Source organism: Zonotrichia leucophrys, chromosome 10 (assembly GCF_028769735.1).
Source record: "Zonotrichia leucophrys gambelii isolate GWCS_2022_RI chromosome 10, RI_Zleu_2.0, whole genome shotgun sequence".
NCBI classification, from domain to species: domain Eukaryota; kingdom Metazoa; phylum Chordata; class Aves; order Passeriformes; family Passerellidae; genus Zonotrichia; species Zonotrichia leucophrys.
The window spans coordinates 14,145,911-14,163,309 of NC_088180.1; the positions used below are offsets into that span (position 1 = coordinate 14,145,911).

Here is a 17,399-nt window from a genome sequence, read left to right on the forward strand (position 1 = left end):
ACAACTGATAAGCAATGATGCAATGCTCACTTTTTAATTTCTTTTGAACTGCACAGCCTCTATCTTGACCAGGAGAGAAGGGGGTTTGTGGCAGGCTGTAGGAAATGGGGACAGGGAAGGACCAGATGCCTCTTCTTCCCTTCCCCACCCAGGAGACACAAGCTTGCACAGAACTGTGCTGCTGCTTCGTGCCAGTGTTTGAAGTCTTTCTGATTCAGATGTCAAGATCCCACTGACAGCTACATGACAACATGTTTTCTCCTTGCTGCTTTCAAATAAAAAACAAAATGAGATTTCCTTTGCTGTGCCCTGTAAGTCTGTTTTTCTCTATTTTTAAACCTAAGCTGGATGCAATAATTACTCCTTTAAAATCAAGGGTTATTGTAGCACTTCCAGCTGTGTAGTTGAAATGTTACCTAAACCTCTTCAGCTGATAAGCTACAATCAGCCTCTAACAAAGAGTGAGACTCAGTTTCCCAAATAATATCCCTCCTTAAATAGAAACATAATCAAACACATTCAACATTCTCAATGGTCACCTGAGCCCATTTCCCAATAATCTGTCTCTCTCTGCCAGAGTGTTAAGTCTGGTAAAATGAAAAAAGAAATTGTGGGGGAAATTAAAGTTGGTTTACTGTGGCAGCCATCACTTCTAGCTCAGCCAGCTGCATCACTCTTTGCTGTTGTGAAATCAATTCTGGAAGCAAAGTTCTGTTATTGCACCCTGATATTTTCTCAACAGTTCCCTGAAATATATGTGAATAGAACTGTGACAGGGATGGCAGGGTCAAGCTTAAGATAACCAGAAAGAGTTAATATAGAAGCAATGCTATTCCATGGTCTATATCCCTGGAGAACTGCATGCACATGGAGCCTCCCAGCAAGTAAATTTTGATGCAGATGGAAATGTTTGTACCTGAAAGTAAAAAAAAATATACCTATTTCTCAGCCAATTGAGAGATAAAGCCAGTATCCTGTTGCCTACAAATCTGGTAAGATTTAAAACCCACGCTGATCTCCTTGCAGATGCATCACAAATAGTTTTCTCACATATAATAAGAACAACATAAATCCTCCACCAGAATTATTTACTGAATTACTTTCCATGATCAGTTATCAAAGGAGAAAGCAAAGGAGTAATGAATTGAGAAAGAGATGATGAGAAGCTAACAAAGTATTCATGTGGTTTTATTCCTTTGGGCAAAACCTTTATTCCACCAAAATCAATGAGAATAGAATAGGATGAGATATGATTTATTGCTACAGTCAGATCTCATTGTGCTGTATTAAAGAGGTTGTGATGATTACAGGTTTTCTCTGAACATGCCACAAACAGCGACATATTTAGAAAGAATCAGATGTCAAACACCAAACTGTTTCTGAGAGAACTTATAAAATGTCACATCACAAAATGGATTAAAATTGTGCCTTTCCCAGTTTTTACTTTGTTTCCTTTTTGCAAGCACTAATTCCTCAATGTGCTAATCCAAGTCCTCTCTTGATGTGTGGCCATTGTAAGACAGTTCTGAGGACAGCACAGCCACACTAGCCTGAGCCTGGCAGAGTATGGAGCATCTGGAGCATAAATCAGCATGGCTTTGCTTGTTTCCTTTCTTGATCATGCACCAGATAATCAGTGATGACTCAGAATTACTCAAAGAGTAGCCATTGCAAGTTCATTTTGTTCTCCTTGGTGTTGCCTTGTCTGTGTGTGCACTAATCATGCTCCAGGGTAGTGGGTTTAATGACGGTGTCATCAGAAAGTGGTAGTGTCTTTTTGGAATTTTTTGTGACAATATAAGCCCAGCTGATGTATTGTTAGTGATATTTTCCTGCTTATATCCTTAGCATGGATGGTACCAAGATGAAAGCAACACTGTCAAGCCTTTTTGGCTACAGCTAAAATTCCTATTTGCTATCAGAAGAGATTATGTTAAAGCAGCCATAGTGGGGCCGGAGGTACCTCAAAGACATACTGCAGTGACAAAAAGCATTACCAACACACAGATGCAATTGCCTTTCATGGGAGCTTAGCTCCCAGGTATGACTGATTGTTTTAGGGCAGCAGCACTGACAGGCATGGCTAATTTTATCAGTTGGAAATTTCCCTCTATTTTTGGTTTATTTTATTGGAAAATATTCTGAAAATGCTGGTGTGGGGATTTTGTATATTAAGTGTTTTTCTTTGCTGGAAGGGAAGTGTCAGGATGTTGAAGTCCATCTAGTTTTAAGAACCAGGCAGTGACTTTCCAAGGGAGAAGGAAGGAGCTGAGCACTGTTCTCATCAGTTTTTCTTGTCACCAAGAAGAGAGGGAGTCTGCAGGGTGCTCACAGTGAGTGAGCACAGGGGCTTTGAGAGGAGCTTCCTCCAGGCTGAGAACCTCAAACCCTGACTGCTGCCAACCACCTCTGCTGGTCTCTGCAGAGCACTTCAGCTCAGACCCCACCACCTGCTGCCTCTGGAGAAGAGCACAGCAGCAGCAAAAAAGGAAAATGATCAGGAGCTGATGAGTAGCAGAAGTCCTGGATGTGAGCAGAGATGGTCTGTGATCAGTGATGGTTTGTGAACCCTTTGGTGCAGCTGGGAGGAATTCCCCAGCACTGCTAGAAATGTACCTCCTGTTAGCTGAGAACTGATGATGCTTGAAATGATTCTGTGAGGCAAAATAAGTGCATAAACTTGTATAGAAGTTCAACTTGAAATAAATTAATGAACAATTTTATTCTCTTAGGTGGCTATTTTATTTGAAGAGCTGAGTTCCCTTCTTAAATTCCTGTAAACCAGTCCTTGGCAGAGAGATGTACCCAATCCCACAGGTGTGCACACTGCTGTGTCACTAATGCTCTGGAAAGGCTGAAGGTGGAATATTTATCCTCTTCCCTGAGGAAATTCTTCCAGCTCTGGACTGGAACTTGGAAAAGAGTAGACACAGTCCTGAGGATGCCATCCCAGCAATGTCCCAGCTTGCTGGAACTGAGGCCATATCCCTGTTGATTGACCATCTTTGAAATGAAGGCAGGGTCTGTGCCTAGGATGGAAAGAGAGCTGTTAAATAGAAAAATAGTGAGGTTATGTTTTATGATCATGGCACTCCTTCCCTGATCTTACAGGAAAGTGTTCAGGCTGTGTTCCTCAAAACAAGAGCTAATCTGCCAAAAGCATTTGGCACGGGCTCACTGCCTGTCCTCCTCACATCAAATACTGATCTTTTGACCTGCTCATGCAGTGTCTCTCCACAATGTATGTGGCAGCACATTTTCCATCACTGGTAGGGAATACCTACTGATATTGTGAAGGACAGATCCCCTTTGTGACCTCTCAAAGAGTTGACTTAACTTGGTGCTTCCTGAGCAAAGAAAATAGGTAATGCTGGGACAACTCAATGCAAGGAAAGTTCACAGGTCTGCAGTCACATGAGGAAAGAATAGAGGCTGAGTGAGGAAAAAATGTACTCATGCATTTAATTACCCGAGTCAGCCTAAATAAATTGGTCATCCTAGGAGACGGCAGGGATCCAGGAGCACAACCATCATCAGAGGTCCAGCAGCAAACATTTGTCATCTTCCAATTAGTGCTGCCCTGCTGGCAGATTCCCAGTCTCAGCCTGAGATGGGGCCCTCCCTGGAGAGCCAATGAAATATTGAACAGAGGGTTACAGGTTGTAGAAAAAGGAACACACGTGTAAGGGACTCAATTAGGATTGCTTAGGCAAGCTTAACTTGGGCACCTCTTACATGTGGTGCACTTGACTGGACTGTATTACTGTCCTCTTAATGCTGTTTCTTTAAAGACAATTTCACAGATGAAGAACAAGGAGTATGAAGAGTTGTGCTCACAGAAGAACAAAGAGCAAGTCAACAAGAAAGCAAATGAGACAGCCAGAGGCAAACTTTCCTGGTGAGAGAAGTCTCAGGATAAAGCCTGGCACAGCTCAGCTGCAAAAGATATGTCTGCTGTGCTGAGAAGAAATTATAAATGTCAATCAGAAATGAGCTGGTTTTGCCCTGTATTGAGCTTGAGCTATTAAATACAGTGCCAAATTCAGGTCAGACTATGGAGAAAATATCCTTAGATCCTTAAAATTAATAATCTTGCTTTTTAGAGCAATCACTCAGATTAATATTGAGAAGTAGAAGAAACATATTGGCACAAAATTTTAAGGAAGGAGATGGAGTTTGCTTTTCCTGAAAACACTGTCTTCCTTTTTTCAATTAAGAATAACCATCAAGAAGGCTGATGATTACCTCTAGTTTATAGTTCTCAAAGTTCAGACGGCAAAGAAAGATTGACTTTGCTGCATGGTTATAGTTCCAGGACCTGGTGGCAGGTTGATGAATTAAAAAAAATTATTCTAAATTAACTGAACTATTATCAGTATTGTGCACTTAGTTTTAAAGCTCTGAGGTAAAATTAACAGTTGAGAAGAGAAGCTATCTGATGAGTGTGGGAATGTAACAGGGGTGTGCATCTTCTCCTTGCTGGTTTGTTTCATGAGTTATTGCTTTCTTCTTCCCTCTGCCCTGCCTGATTATCTTAGGCTCTGATAACAATGTGATTGCCACATTGCAGCCCTCAGCAAAGCCATGCAGGATCCCATGTCAGAATTTGGATGAGGGGGATCCTGCTCTGTTGTTACAACCACCCCCAGCAATTGCTGGGGTTTGGCTCTGCTGGGCTCTGATGCCAACACAGTCCCTGTACAAGGAGCCTTCTGCTGGTAAGATTGTTTGGATAAACAAGATATCAAAACCTTTCTTTGCAATTAGAGATCCAATACAGCAATTAGCTCAAGATTAACACTGGCTTCCTACAGTCTTCTTGATGGAACTGGGTATTTTGGCTTGTTCCCCATAGCAGCTGACTAACTACAAATAAAGTCTTGCCAGTGGGCCAGGTTCTAATCCATGGCTCTCTGTGATCATATGTGTGTGTTCATGTCTGTGAAATGAGGAGCACATCATTTAATTTCCTCTATCTTGGGTCTCTACCACTAGGGAAGAGTTAACATTCTTTTTGCTACTGATTGAAATGCCATTCATTTTTAGGCTGATACCCTAAAGGCACCCAGACCTTGACTTTATAATTGTATATATGGCTAAAGGCAGCACTAAAATCTCATGTTCTCTCTTCAATTCTTGCAAGTTCTTCTGTGGAGGAAAATTTTAAGGGAAAAAAAAAAAAAGTAATTCAGCTTATCTCTTTTTGTCTTTTCTTTACAGACATTTCCAACAATGGAAAGTTTCACAAGAGGTACACCCACAAGAGAGCAAGAAGGAAGGAGAATATTCTAAATACAACTTTTTCCAGCAAAAAAGAGAAAGAGAACTTGTATTACAAGTTTTCTTCTTGATCACACTGTAAAAATCTTATTCATTTCAATGGAATTACCCAAGTGTAACTTCAAGGGAAATTTATGTGGGATGAGGGCAGGAGGCTCAGGAGTAAAGGCTGGCAGAACTCCTCATTCCCTGTGGCTCCTTTTTCTGGGAAGGAGAGTGAAAGGGAGAAAACCCTATAGCACATGTACTCAAAATATTTCACCAAACAGATCACTCATCCCAGGCAGAGCCAAAAAGCTCATTCTCCAATGATAAATACACAGAGCCCTGACTGAAGGGATGCTCTGAGCAGGAAATCTGGGGCACCCCTTTCTGTGGTACAAAATTAAGTCCAATAGAGACAAGAAATGGCATTTTAAGGAGCATTTCTGTTTGGATGCTGGGGGATCACACAAAACTGCTGCTGGTGCTGATGACACACAAAGCATGGAACCAGTGCTGCTCTCCAGCACAAAGCCTGAGCTGCTGAACCAGCTCTGCTCAAGTGTGTTGCCCTGCTCTTCTAAGTTCTTCTAGGCCTTTTGATGTTTACATTTTTGTAATGGAGCTCCTGACGGAGTTTTCATGTAAATAATGATTGTTTTGCATTCCTTTTCCGAGGAGGAGAAATTTGATGAACTGTTGGTTTGACCAGTGTGGCTGGAGAGGTGGTAATTTCATCCTCCAATCTATGGTCAATTTTGAAAGTCTATAAACATTGGAGTCAGAAATAAACTAGGTAGTTTTTGCCTTAAACATTTCAACGTGTGCGTGTGGTTCATTTCATAGCCTATTACGACATCTGGAAAACAATCATTATTTACATAAAAAACTGCGTAAAAAACTACATTACAAAAATGTAAACATCAAAAAACTTTAAAAAAAACAACTTTAAAAAAATCCAACAAGAGTGCAATAAACCCCTGTATCACCCAGTGGATTAGACACTCCCCACTAGTACCCAACTACAGCTTGAAGTTATCTCAGCATGGCTGCATATCTGATTGACTAAACCTCTGCACTGGTTTTGTCCAAAACTCCCACTGACATCAGCCAGGCACAGCCTGGTTGGGGGGTCACTGGAATCCCCCTGAGGATGACAGATTACAACACTCCAAGGGATTAGAGCTAAACCAGTGGTGCTTATGGCCCTGGCTGTGTGGAAAGATTTATGAAGGGCTGGCAATTGCAGCCTGCCAGTGAAAATACATGTTTTAACAGTACAGTGACTAAAACTAATGTTGTATTTCTGCTAGCTGCTGCCTGGGAGTTTGCTGATGTACTTAGTTCATAGGTTCAGGGCTAGAAGACCTTACTCATCACAGCTCTTAATGCTCCTAGCCTACTGCAAAGCCTGGCACCTGACTTGATGAATAGTTATTGGAATTAATCATCAGAAGAGACCAGTTTCTTCATCCTACATTTGTCTGAAAAATTGCTCTCTTTGTGGAAGCTTTTAATGGATTTCTTAAGTCTTTCTGAACCGTGACACATAATTCCTGACATTCAATGGAAGCAACAAATGAAAGGGATGAAAGCTGAGGTAGAAGCATAATTACTGCATATCAAAATATGCTTTGGGAACTGAAATTCGTAGATGATGTGGGACAGTTTAACTCTGCCAGGGACTGACAGTCCCCTTCCGCACAGCCATCCACGCTGCCACCCTGCTCTCCTCTCCCCAAACTTAATTGCCTTGCAATTATTGGCTAGGAAATAACCTGTAATCACTAGTGATTAATTGCCCGTCCCTGGAACTGACAGTAAGAATGGTCTCAGGGCTTCTGTCCATAGCATCATTTAGCAGTGAAAACACAGCAAGTTGTTTTGGAAATGTCAGGGGGAAGTTGCCAGCTCTCCTCTCAGGCTTGGACGGCTGCTGGAGCACTTCGAGCTCTGCTATTTCCATTACAGTGGTGCACAAATCTTCTGATTTTCACAGACAACAATGAGAAACCATCTCTGCACCTAAAAGAGATTCTGTAATGCATCTCCTCCTGCAGGGAAGTGAGAACAGAGCTTACCTTGCTTAGGTGATGCAGAGCACTGACCTGCAGTGGGACTCTGCCTTTTTTGGAGAAGACAGAGATGAGATTTTACAGAACCTGCCTTAGATTTTCTCACTTCCACCTTTCACACCCTGGATTGCATCAAAACCCATGTGCCCTCATGATGACAATTGACAGCCCCACCTTTCTCTCCTGAATGACAGGTTGTCACCACGAGCTCAGTTTGGTAGGATCAAAGCTGATTCTTTTAGAACACTCCAGAGAACACCATTATTTCATTTGTCATCCAGAAAAAAAGGGGAACAGGATTCCTTTCAGGTTATCATACCCACATTATTTCTAATTCCAGCAGAGAGGAGCAGACCATATCTCTGCTGTATTTCCATGCCCATGTAGTTTCATTTCACCCCTTACAAGCTCTCCTGTCTTGCTGTATGTGGAGCAGTATCCAGGATATTGTCAACTGCAATCAGGCATTTAGTAATACAGAAAAAAAAAACAAAAAAAAACCAAAAAAAAAACCACAAAAAACCCCAAAAACAACAACAAAAAAGAGGTGCAGGAAAATCATGTATCCCCTTCTGAAATCTCAAATGATTGGGGAAAATCTTTACAAAAAATGTTACCCACCACATGTACAAGGATTCTGTTACTGGAGTTAGAAAAAATGCAGCCATCACATCAGTGCAGAACCATAATTTAGAGGCTGAAATTCTCGTTCTGGGGTATGTGCCATAATTTTTAATAAAAACAAACCTAAAATAGAGCTGCTGCCAAGCAAAGCATTACCAGGGCTGCCAGAAGGCCTTCTGAGGAACCAGCCTTACACAAAACCAGGCACTGTTTGGGCATGGCTGGTAAGGAAGGTTCATTTAGATAGTTTGTGGATTTGCATGGGAATTACAGCAGATTGAGGTGCTTCTTTTTTTGCTGAATTGGAAAATATTTGATGGGGAATGCTGTGGTTTAACCCCAAATGGCAACTAAACCCCACACAGCCTCTTGCTTCCACCCAGTGGGATGGAAGAGAGAATCAAAAGTGAGAAAACTTGTGGATTGAGATGAAGACAGGGAATTAGGTAAATCAGAAGTCGTGCATGCAAATAAAAAAGCAAAACAAGTAATTCACTTGCCACTTTCCAAGGGCTGGCAGGTGTTCAGCCATCCCCATCAGATGTAATGATGATGTAGGAAGACAAACACCATCACTTTGAATGTCCTCTCCTTCCTCCTTTTTCCCCAGCTCTGTACACTGACCATGACTCCACAGTCTGGGATATCCCTTGGATAAGCTGGGGACAGCTGTCCTAGTTGTGTCCCCTCCTAATTCCTTGTATCCCAGTCCTGCTCACTGATGGGGTAAGAAGAAGGAAATCCCTTGGCTGTGTATATGCACCATTCAGCAAGAAAAAAAAATCATCCCTGGGTTATCAACAGCATAAATCCAAAGCAGCCATACACTGGCTACTGTGAAGAAAACAAATTTTACTCCAGCCAAAAGTAGCACAGGGAAAAACGTATTTCTGAAAATTCACAGCCTCTCCTACTATGTTTTACACAGCAGCTGGGAACAGCTTTTCCAGATGGTTTGAGGTAGGAGAAGAAAGCACATTTGCTGTATGACACTGGAAAGTTCACAGAGCCAGATGACAGACATGAACCTGGTTTGGGGACAGGACTCTGCAATGACACATGGAAAACGTGGCTTTTCCCACAGCATTTTCTGGATCTGTTCTTATAGCTGTCTCTGTTGGGTAAAAACTTTCCATGTGAGTCTTTTGTACCAAAAAATATCCAATTAAAACCAGACTACTACAGCACAGAAAATATATAAGCGTTTTTCTAAAAATGCAACAAGTGGGTTGTAAACCGTTTAAGTTCTGCAGCTTTTGTTCATGCCAAGCCCTGAAGTAATGGAAACTGGATTCCAACTGACCAAAGCAAAATCTTGCCAAAAAAATCTTTTGTCTAGTACATTTTCTGCTTTTATTAAATACAAAGTCCCTTCTGGAGAAGATCAAGCAGAGTAAGTGGCAGCAAATCCTGGCATCACCTTCTGAGGTATTAGTGGCCTCTTGTATTGCCTTGTGCACTGGATTTTTTGTCTCACTTGCCAGAGCACCACTGAAGCTGCGTTATTAAATGACTGAATCCCAAACACATGTGTGATAAGCTACTTGGCCCCACTTCTGTCTTGATTTGTTACATTACATGATTTTTTCTTTCTGCTCTGCATCTTGAAAAGGAAGTTCAATGTTGTGGAGAATTTAAAATTGGCTCACACTGCAGAGGAGATTTCATTAGCAACATAGCAGCCCTCAAGGTACTCAGTAATTCTCTCCTTTATATTACTGGAATTTTTTGTATCTTTTCTAGGAACTAGGTATTGATCCTTGGAAAATGAAAAACCCTTAAAATAAAATATAGATAACTGCAATCCCAGTGGTCCCATTAAAGGATGAAATGCTTCATTAACACCTCATAAAAACATTTGGAACATGAGTGGACAGCAAGTTTCCTCTTTCATCACTGGGGCATGGTATCCACAAAGGAATGGCTCTTAAACTTCCCAGTATTAGTCTACACACAAATTACCACAGTGTAACCAAGACAGATAGAAGTTCTTTCTCTTGCAGTGTTCTTTCCTTCCATATCAAGACAGTTTTTCTGCTTAGAAATTGTTTTATCATATTCCAGCCTAAATCAGCTACTTAGCAATTTAATCTTAAATGAAATAGAGGAAAAGTAAACCTTCACAGAAACCATAATTAGTTTGACAAAACTAGGTTAAACTATCAATTAAACCAACACAACTTCATATATCCACGTGCCCTGTGAAGAACCCACATCAAATTGCTGGATGTGATCTCCATTGAAGTTTCAGCTTGTAGGTTTTGGCTGGGAAAAAGCTCTTCAATCTAGCAGAGGTAGCAAATCTGACTGACATTTGAGAAACATAGAAATTCTGAGTCTCTACACATGACTACATAATTTTCCTGTATTTATTTGAGCAATGATGTGAAGGCAAAAAAAGAGCAGTGTGAGGTGTCCTGCTGATTTCCATGGCACAAAGGTACCTGTGAAAATTAAGTCCCCAAGCATTATGCAAGTCATAACTTGCACATCAGGTGGTGCCTGCCTGGAGTAGCTGGAAGCACACACTAAATTAGCAGGCTTATGAGAGTATAATTAGTTTCCAGTGAGGGACCCAAGAGAATTTGTCTCCAACGTGATTTCAGGTGCTAAATAAAGTGTAATAAAGCCCAAGGGGTAAATACTCAATATAGAGACTGGATCCACCTGAGCTAGAGTCTCCTATATCTCACAAGGCTGCAAGAGGTTGTAGGGGCTGTCCTAAATCCTCATCCACCCACCCAGCATGCCTGGATCACAGCTGTCCTCCTGAGTGGGTGAAAGCCCCCTCAAGAAGCTCTGTCTCATCCCAGAGAGACAGAAAATGGATCCATTTATGGGTCTGGCTTCCTAATGCCTAGAACAATCTCATTCTGCATTTTCTGCTAGGTTTCCTATTGATTATTTCATCCAGCTAGAGACTGATTATACCTGAGACATCAATGGTGTTATGTAAATATCTATCCTATATAATCAGTGTTATCTACCTAAGGCTTCTGAGGTTTCTAGTTTACTTCTGACAGGTTCATGAAGAGTAACTCAAGCTAATGATCCGTGTCAGTTGGCTTAAATTCCTCATCTGGAAAATGCTCAGGGGGGCTGCAAATCCAAAAAGGTTGAAAACCGAGGCAGTCAATAGACAGATAGTGTCAGTCAGTCTGATACTCTTAGTGTCTGACAGAAAAAATATCAATAGCTGGCATGATTGATGGGAAATGAAGGAAATACCACCCACAAACAAAAAGTAAATAAATAGGATCTGAAAGGGCTGGGTTGCATTCATTTTGAGATTTCTCACTTTTCCCTTTTTTAAGCTGATTCGATTTCACTCCCTGGAGTAATCCTTGGATCCAGGCATACTTTATAATAAAGAATTAAATAAATTCATACTGCCCTCATGGCAGCACCTTTAACATGGTCCATTCCCACCTGAGTGGAGCTTCTGTGAGCTGCCATGGAGGGGAATGGAGATACACCATCTTATATTGAGTGACCTCTGTGTAATCAATAGTGTGCTGCTCAATGCCTTGTAAACATATAAGTAAATAAATTAAAGAGAGGAAATAATTAATAATTAAATAATAATTTAGTTGTTAAAAAACACACACACAAAAAAGGTCCTTCTTGAATGTGTTCACCTCCTCCTGGTGCTTGAAATTCTAGTGTTAAGCCATTTGGAACGACAGTTTTTGGCTGGAACCTGGGAGTTTGAGCTCTGCCAGGCTACAAATAAACATAGATTGATGTACATATCTGTTAACTTCATTTTGACAAGTTTGCAAGCATTTCAGGTCTTTCACAAACTGTGGTCAAAATGCCAAAAAGGTCATTCTAGGAAATACAGAAATTCACCAAAGACATTTCCCAGTGTCAGAAATGCATCAGTTTAGGAGTAAAGGAAAAAAGATAAGGCATCACATGGGGTCTGTTATAGTACAGGTGGGGAAGATCTGAAGGAACTTCATGAAGTGTAATATCATTAATAGGCAAGATACTGATGGGTACTTCTCAGTTTCTGGCACTGGAAGAGTGTGACCTAGATCAGTTTGTGGAATAGCAGGTCAAAGTACATGGAAGACCATGCCTGCTGCCTCAAGAAAGCATGAAGAAATTTAGGGTGGAAAAGGAAAGAAAGAAAAGCATGTGGGTCCAGACATACACTGCTTTTGTTTAAAACGAGCCACTTCCAGGCACCTCTGAGAAAACAAAGCCAGGTGAACTGTGATCTCAGCTCTTGGCAGCAGCTCAGTCCCAGCCACACAGAGCATTTCAGCAGGAACTCAAAGTGTGATTTCCAAGGAGGCTGGAGTCTCTTTTCCAAGGACCTGTATCTCTTCTCACACAGAATGAAGTGTTCTGATTTTTCAAGCACTACACCTGGACTCTGCTTGTACCTTCATCTGCCTTCCATCCAACAAGTCTTTTGGGGTATGCAAGACTCATCCTTTGCACATGGGGCTTCAGTGGCATTTGAGCCAGTCCTCAGTACTAACCACACTGTCTCCTTAGGCTGGAGCAAACTATGTGGCTGGCACAAGTAAAAACAATCTGGGGTATCACAAGAGGAGGAAAACCCTGGCTTCCCCCGGCAGCACAGCTGTGAGCAGGTCGTGCCACACGCTGTGACAAACTCAAGTTAACCAGGACAACGCAAACACTGCCAACACGAGTTATGTTGGGAACAAGTGATGCAAGTCCTTGTTGCTACTTTTCCTTCACACCTTCAAGCCTTTTGTCCAAGCTGCACCAAAGAAAAAAAAAAAGTGAGAAACATATCATTCTCTGGAGAGGTGAGGAAATACTGCTATTCTGAGCAGGAAAGAACAAAGTCAGTCCCTGAGCCAATATGTAGATCGCTGAAGAGTTTACATATTGTCATCAAGAATAGATGCCAGAATCTGATGTCTTTGATGGCCCATCAACAGTCTAATCAGCAACATAAAGCCATCTCAGAATGGAAATTATTTGTCACACTCTGACTGACATTTGACATCTGGTTTGACAGGTTACAAGGCACCCTTGTAAATGAAGAAATTAAGTTCTTTCATCAGAGTCTATAAATAACACTTCTGTCATCCTGGGGGTTCTGGGATTCTAAAAGGTGAGTTTGGACAGCACCCTCCAAGGCCACCTGGCATGCTGTACTCCTCCCTTCACATCAGGAAAGAGAATTTCTAATTGCCTCTCAACTCACACCTCTGAGAAGACCCTAAAGCCAAAGGATCAACACACATAGGAAATACAAGGGTAGACAGAAAATTGACTGCAATGTCCTATGATTAACCTATCAAACACAATGATTGTGTGTTACAATGTTGGGACATAAATCAGACATTAATTAACATCCCACTCCCTGCAGGATGCTCTGAAATACTGACACCTGCAGAAGAAAATGTCCTTTCAGTAGCAATCCTGATGCAACTCCATTTCTCAGGGATGTAGGGACTGAGACACAGTTTAGTATCTGGTACTACTGCGAAATGCAGAACACTGAAGCACTTCACAACAGTCATTAGAGATAAGGTACCCTGCTTAGAACTGTAACAGAGCAACAAGATCATGCCAGCAAGCACCAGAACACCCTAACTGAATTATCTTTGAAAGAATGAAGCACTTGTGGCAGTCTCCTGGTTCTGTGTGCAGAGAGTTTCACAGCACTGTAATATGCAGAAAAGGCTCCATCCTCAAGGTCACTGCTGATTTTATGCCCAGTCATATATCCAGGAGAGTTTTGATGGGCAAAGACTGCACAATTTTTTTCCTCAAATCAATTGCCCTGATAAGAACTTGCACAAATGGCTGCATAGGATGAGAGCAGATGTCTGTCTAATCCTCTGTCCCCTTCCTCATCATGGTCAAAATCAAAATAAATGCTGGACTCCACCTGACAGCCTTCCTGGAACAGAGTCAAACTCAAGTACGTTTGCTTTGCACTTGTGCATCAACAGACTGAAATTCTGGAAAAATAACAGGGGACATGTATTAAAAGCTGGGGGTTTTCCAGTAATAACTCCTATAAACCAATCACACCCATTGAAATCAACCAGGCATGCCATTTATTTGGTGCTTTGATAAATTACAGCCCTGGGGGGCACTGAGGGCCAGATTTTAAAAGCTGTTCAGCTGTTTAACTCTCATTGATTTCAGTGTAATTGATTTCAGTGGGAGTTAGGGGCCTGCATTGCTTCACACTTTGGGCCAGGCCCTCCTATGGTAACTGTACCAATTAGGCAGGAGAGCCATTTATCAGGAGCCCCATTAAACAGAATCAGAGGTGCCCAATTACATCTAAATTACCAGTTCAGCCCCCATGATGTTGGAAGGCAAGGGGAGGGATGCTTGTTGCTGTAGCACAGGCACCACCACTGACAGGGCAGCATGTCTTCCATTGTATCCCATTTCTAGCAATGCTCATCCAGGGAAAACATCCTGCTGCCTCCATTAACCCACGGGGTATTTCCACCCTCCCATCGGGTCACTCTGTCACTGCAGCAGCCTAATGGTGTAATGGATACCAGGAGGAAAAACAGCCTGAGTCCAAGCCTAAATGAGTGGGGCTTACATAATTAGAGGGTGAGAGAAAGAGAAACTAGCATCAGAGGCATGGCCTTTTCAGGGTTTCCAAGGCAGCAGTGTCTGCTTCTCACGCAGCACGCACCACAATCGTGTTTGCAGTGCTACGGCATCGGTTTCCCCTACGAGGAAGAGAAAAGAAATCCCCACTCTTTTGAAATGTGAGTGCTTTTGGAATAACAGAGAGAAGGTCTGGGACATTATGCTCCACATGAGTAGTTGTGGTGATATCTTCATTTATTTGATATCATCTTCTGACATTTTGTTCCGTTTGCAGGCCAGCCATTTGTAACGTTCCGTACAAAGGGTTCTGGTGCCATGATCTTTAGCTTTTGCCCTGCATTTAATACTAAAGATCACTCAACCATGATGAAACCAGCTGGATGAAATTCCCCTCCTGTGAGACACGAGGGCCAATGATGGTATGAAAGATGTGGGGCTGCTTTGTCATTTATGGCTTCATATCCCATATGTTTGTCTGATTGGTGAAGGGAAAGGTCTGATTATTAATACAATAGCTCATGTGAATTGCAAGCAGCTGAATGGAAAAAGGAAAAAAAAAGGGGGAAAAAAGCAGCCAGGACGGTTATGCAATGACTGAGCAGGACAGCCTTAAGGGAGTTCCCAGGGAGCTGCTGAAAACCACATGAGAATGGCAAGTTTGGGTGGCCAAGCCTTCCCTAGCACCATGTTTTGAGAAATAATCATGGTGGAAAGGGTTCTAGCAGGGGAGAAAATATCCTTTTTTGTAAAAACGCTGAAAATTTCTGTCAGAACACCAAAAGGTAAAGCAGGGGAAGAAGCTGACTCGGAAGTATAGAAATATTTCCCTGGACAGATGGATCGCTCTATATAGGTCAAAATTTTGTTTTCTGCCAGCCTTCTTTCTCACTCCTAGGATGACACCAGCTGCACCACATTGTACTGCTGGTTCCTCATTCCTAAAAGCAGATTTTTTCCAGGTGCCAAACCAATCAGAACAACGTAGGTAGCTCAGGTGATGACAGGAACACAGAGCCAGTATATTGGGAAGAGTAAAATCCATAGACAGCATTCCTAGAATCTACACCATCGGGAGAGAAACCTGCCTGTACCACCAGGTCTCCCAGGACATCCCTCCCAGCTCAAACAAGATACAGTCCCTGGAGTGGCTGGAAAAGGTAAAAAAACCAAAAAACAAAAACAAAACCTGCTTCCTTTTTAGTTCATCTGTTAATGAAAGCTCCTTGTTACCCACAGCCTTGCTCCAGCATGAATGAGCCAGTTAACACACTGATGGTGTGTCAGTGTCTCACTGTACTCCCAATTCAAGATTTAATGCTTACTACTGTTAAGGGAAAAAATATGAATAACTCGTTTAGCTAGATTTAATTTCCTTACTCTCTGCAAAGTCTACAAATTAATTCCTCAGTGGATTTCTGTTCCAGCACTTAACCTGATCTTTTCAGACACAACAATGATAATTTCTCACTTCCTGCCTTATTCTGCAAGAAAATAGCTCCACAATACCCTGCCTTCTCTGACCTACCCTTGGTAGAGCTCTCACACAGCTATGCCAGAGAGAACAAAAATAATTTTATATATTTGGGTGGAATTTCCAATACTACAGTGATTGTTTTTAATCAGGAAAAAAACCCTCGTTCTTCGTGGGACCAAGATCAAACACCACCATGGGTTTCCCTTAGTGTGTACCCAATCCAAGCACTCATCTAATTTCACCTAAGGCTGGGGGAAATAAATTCATTTTGCTTTCCTGCTCCATATTATCCCAATCTATTTCTTCTCTGTTCTTTACTCAGCTAAATTGTTCATTCACTGTTGAGTCCAACTAACCCTTTTTATAACGTGCTGGTTTTCATAGGTGTGGGAAGGAGGGCATGGAGAATAATGAGACTCATAATAACTCCCAGCCTGTAATTTGTAGAATCTGGCACTTGGGAAAAGCTTCAAATATTTTTTCTTGTGATGATGAAAAAAGAAAAGAAAAAAAAAAGCGGTGCTGCTTGGCCAAAGGTTTCATGGCTGAGGAAATCATCCATAGCTCAGGGTGAATGCTGGCTCTCTGCTTCCCAATGAGCTCATGTTTTCACACATTAGGCTGTAAAATTGTTATGTGGAGGTTTAGGGCCTCTGGTTTCTGACTGTGAATGACACAGAAGGGCACCTCCGTGCCATGGTAACAAGCCAAAAACACAGTGTTGTAGCTAGAGAGTGCACAGAAGTAAAAGTGTGGCAGAAACAGCAAGGCTGGATGGGTTGTTCATCAGGACATGTTTTTAGAAAACCAGGGAAAAAATGGGAAAAAAGACAAAGTCATTGATATTTCCTGTTCACTGTAGAGAATGTGTCAGGACCTGGTGCTTCCATAGATGTTGGAGTGGATGCAAAGTGATGAGGCTGGGATTGCTGAGTGCTGCCACTGGGGTTATCTCAACTAGGAATCTTAAAAGTTTTCTTTCTTCAGATGTTTTTTCAATATATTTTCTTTTACACTTGTAAAACCTCCCATCTTTATTCTTACTTATAGAATTTCTCCATTTCTCAAGTAGTTTTTCTTCTATCCCATCCTCTTTGAGGTTCTCTTGAGCCACAAATGCCCCTGCCTAGCCCTTTCTGAGATGAAACTCCTTTTGCAATTAATGAGTACCTGGCCCAAATCAGGAATGGTTTCAGGACCTCTGGCTAAGGAGCTCTCTGAGCAACCCTTCAGCCCAGGTTACCACTTTCATTTTTCAGTAAAACACATCTCCAGTGCCTCCAGCAGAGAGGTGCGTGTGCTAGCCAAGAGTTTTAATCCTTCCAAGAGGCCTTTTGCAGTTTTTAGGCTGGCTAACAAGCCTAGAGCTTGTGCACAAGCTCTTAAAC

At 41.9% G+C, this 17,399-nt stretch overlaps 1 long non-coding RNA gene across 1 annotated transcript; it reads right to left on the reverse strand.

Annotated features, from left to right (window-relative positions):
- Positions 1–1,432: 1,432 nt before the first annotated feature.
- On the reverse strand, positions 1,433–10,470 carry LOC135452528 (uncharacterized). The gene is made up of 3 exons (XR_010441644.1): positions 10,406–10,470; positions 3,470–3,622; positions 1,433–3,029 (listed from the first exon to the last, which is right to left on the reverse strand). It is a non-coding gene; the product is annotated as an uncharacterized LOC135452528 (long non-coding RNA).
- Between the last annotated feature and the right edge of the window lie 6,929 nt (positions 10,471–17,399).